This window comes from Leuresthes tenuis, unplaced genomic scaffold (assembly GCF_036924035.1).
Source record: "Leuresthes tenuis unplaced genomic scaffold, fLeuTen1.0.hap1 SCAF_13, whole genome shotgun sequence".
Taxonomy (NCBI): Eukaryota; Metazoa; Chordata; class Actinopteri; order Atheriniformes; family Atherinopsidae; genus Leuresthes; species Leuresthes tenuis.
Genome location: NW_027325367.1, coordinates 19,711,743 through 19,715,968, shown reverse-complemented (window position 1 = coordinate 19,715,968; position 4,226 = coordinate 19,711,743).

The window sequence follows — 4,226 nt, the reverse complement described above, 5'->3', positions numbered from 1 at the left end:
CATCACCAACAGGATGCACGTGTGCTCATTAAAGCATCCTCTCTGCAGATTGACTCCCATTTCTGTGCCACAATCAATATCACAACATATTTGTACAACCCAACTGCATCTCCTAGAACTGCCTTCTGAATGTTGCTGCCTGCTTCCCAGGGGGTGCAAACAACACCTACATTATTCAAAACAGCTCTGAGGGAATGAGTCTCAAAAGAGGAACTGCGTGGTACACATCTTTGAGAAGATATAAACTTGAGTATTTGTGTGTTTCTATTTTTGGTTTATCTTGTTTTATTAGGAAAATTAAAATACACCCTCACATCCTTGGTTAATGACACTTCCCAACCCTATCATACACCAGGAAGTGCCCTTCAATCAGCTGTCTGTGCGTAATTCTCTACTATTGAGCGTACCATTAGCAAAAAGATGCTGGATGTGTTTGGACACAGCAGGAGGCAAGATAATTTAATGTACATGCCAAAGAAGGAATAGAGAGAACAGTGTGGAGATTGTCTTTTTTTCTTGGGAGAAAATATAAAAAAGCCTACAGATTTTATTTCAAATCTTTTTCATCCAAACCTCTCTTCAACTTTCCATCATCTTATGTTTGTAGAATTGTGTGTATTGCACAATTTTTGGCATGAAACGTTGTGTACCACTTTCCCTTCAACCACCACTACAAAAGACACTCCACCTCCTGATGCCAGACAATAGACCTGATTTCCAACTTTGAAGTAAATTATTCACTTGCTTTAAAAAATACAGTAAGTGCTTTTGAATTCATTTGACTAATACATTGTGATTATTGTTAATATCCTGAGATTTCTTTCATATGTGGATAGATATGCCTCACATGTTCATGGTAATTTCCTGAAGTGTCGACGTCATTAATGTCCAAACCTGTCTTGCAGACAAACATGAAACAGTCATGAAAAGTTAATCTATTGATTTGTGTCCGTGGACATGATTTTTTCATGAAACTAGACAGGATAATAGCTCCATGAAGGAACTCACAGCATTTCAAGAAATGGTCATAAAATGACTGTTGCATCAGATTTAACAGTTTCAAGTTTGTCCCGCTGCTGATGGTTTAAAGTAACTGTAAAACTGTCATTTTGTGACTCTGTTTTGTCATTGTTTTATATATTACTAACTACTTGGTTAAGGTTAGGAGCAAAAACGTTGGGTTACTTAACGTAATCCCTGGTTCTTTGATAACAGAGTGAGGAGTTTCACTATGGGAATCGCTTCTGGCGAGACCATTACGGAAGCTCCAATGAAACAACGTCTGTCTCTGACAGTGTGGGGAAGGACCGCCCCCCCCCCTATATACCACGGTCGACCGCCCGGCCCGGGCCATTCTTATCGGTTTCTTCCCTCATCCATGCAAGGAGGGAATTGTTGGTGAAACACCTCACTCTGTTATCAAAGAACCAGGGATTACGTTAAGTAACCCAACGTTCTTTTTCTAACTTCGTTCGGTGTTTCACTATGGGAGATATAGACCATTCCCGGAATGCATAATCTCCCGAAGTGACCTGGCTCTTGACCCAGACTGGGATGGCATCAACCAGTTTCTGAAGCACCAGACTCCAGCACTGCGTGAGCCAGAGATGGACCTGAGACATCCAACCTATAGAATCTCACGAAAGTGTGCGGTGAAGCCCAACTCGCCGCTGCACAAATGTCCTCCACCCTAATTCCTTTAAATGGAGCCCATGACGTAGCTATGCTCCTGGTGGAGTGTGCTTTCAAACCTGTAGGCGGCTGCAGCCCCCTGCACCTGTAAGCTAGCACTATAGCCTCCACAATCCAACGAGACTTTCTCTTTGTGGGGCGTGGCCCAAGACACAAACAGCTGATCGGTTCCCCGGAAGCTGGCTGTCCTGTCAACATAGACGCGTAACGCACGCACAGGGCACAGAGCGTTCAATCTGCTCTCCTCCACTGACCCAAACGGCGGAGTGTGAAAAGCCTTCAACTCCACCGTGGGGCATCAGTAAGCAGATTCCACCACTTTAGGTATGAACGCCGGATTAGGCCGTAAACACACCTTAGACAAGCCTGGCGAAAACTGCAAGCAAGGCGACCGGGTTGACAGCGCCTGTAAATCACTCACTCGCTTTGCAGTAGTCACAGCGAGGAGGAGAGCGGTCTTGAGTGACAAAAACTTCAGACCCACCCCCTCCAAAGGTTCAAATGGGTGTTGTGAGAGAGCGTCTAACACAACAGCCAAGTCCCATAATGGCACCATAGGCCTGGAAACTGGAAGTTTCCGGCGCACTCCGTTCATAAAACGGCACACTAATGGATGCTGGCCCGCCGGCTTATCCCCCAAGCCCATGTGGCATGCTGAAATGTCGGACAGATACACCTTGATTGTGGAAAACGCCTCACACCACTCCTCAAACACTCGCCACTTACAACTGTACAATGAGCGAGTGGATGAAGCCCTCGCACACTGAATAGTGTCGATCACGTTCTGAGGCAGTCCCACAGAGCCCAAATTCAACCTCTCACGGGCCAGGCCCAGAGAGCCACCTGCTCCGGATGGGGGTGGTAAATCTCCCCCCTGGCCTGAGACAAGAGGTCCCTGCGCAGCGGCAGGGGCCAAGGTTGGCCTGATAGTAATTGAACTATCTCTGCTATCCAGTGTTTGGACGGCCACCGGGGGGCTATCAAAATCAGCGACAAGCCCTGATCCCTCACTCTGGTCAGTGTGGGGGAGATAAGGCTGAGAGGAGGAAATGCGTACAGTAGGACGTTTGGCCATGGGTGCGACAGCGCGTCCACACCTAAAGGCGCATCCTCCTCTGTTAGTGAGAAATACAGCTGACAATGCGCGTTTTCTCGCGAGGCGAACAGATCTACGACAGCCCGGCCGTATTTCTGCCACAGCTGGCTCACCACCTGGGGATGGAGTTTCCATTCCCCGAAAAGAGGGTTTCCTCTTGACATGAGATCTGCGCCCCTGTTTAGCACTCCTGCTACGTGCGTCGCTCTCAGCGACCCGAGCCGAGCGACGCTCCACAGAATTATTTTCCTTGCCAGTTTATGAAGCCGTGGAGAGCGTGGGCCTCCCTGACGGTTCACATATGCCACTACCATGGAGTTGTCGGATTTCACCAGCACATGCTGCTCCCTCAGATGAGGGAGAAAGTGTCTTAAGGCCAGAAACACTGCCATCAACTCGAGATAGTCTATATGCGCCTGAGCCAGCTCCGCTGACCAGATGCCATTCACTGCTCTGCCCTTGAATGTCGCTCCCCAACCTGACATGGACGCGTCCGTTGTTATGACAACCCTTGACGCCACCGTCCCCAGGCTGACACCCTGTGAGAAAACCGTCGGATTTCTCCACTGGTGGAGAGCTGCCGAGCACTCTGCAGAAACTTTCACAGAGCGAGAGAGGTGACGACGGGGACACGCGATCCACGTCTGCACATCCTTCATCAGCAGGAGGCCCAGCCTCACTACTGAAATGACCGATGCCATCAGACCCAGCAGCCGTAGACAAAGTCTGAACTGCACCGCTGTCCCGGTTGAAACCGGGCCAGACACTGATTGAACGACTGTTGCCTCTCCTCCGATAGCGTGGCACGATATCTGAGGGAGTCTATTTTGAGACCCAGATAAGAGATGCATTGTGCGGGCAGCACTCGGCTTTTGGTCCAGTTTATAGTGAAACCCAGACCACTGATGTGAGACGTCACTGTCTCCACATCCCTGAGCGCCTGCTCCCGTGAATGAGAGCATATCAGATAATCGTCTATGTACGAAAATATTCTGATACCTCTGCTCCTTAACGGAGACAATGCTGCTTCCACACATTTGCTGAAAACCCGTGGAGCCAGCGAGAGACCAAATGGGAGCACTCGGTATTCATATGCCGTGCCCCGGTGAGCAAACCTGAGAAATTTCCTGTGTGCCGGGAAAATCCCGATGTGAAAATATGCATCTGCTAGATCGATTGTGGCAAACCAGTCGCCAGGGCGGATAGATTGGCACAACACTTTTACTGTTAACATTCTGAACGTGTATTTCCTCAGATGACTCGACACACGCAGATCCAGAATGGGTCGCAGTGATCCCCCTTTCTTTGGAATGAGGAAGTAACGGGAGTAAAAACCCCTGTTGACTCTCCTCGATCGGGACCACTCTGATCGCTCTTTTGAGTAAAAGAGAATCGATTTCGTTCTGTAACACCTGTGCAGCTTCCCCCTCTGCTACTG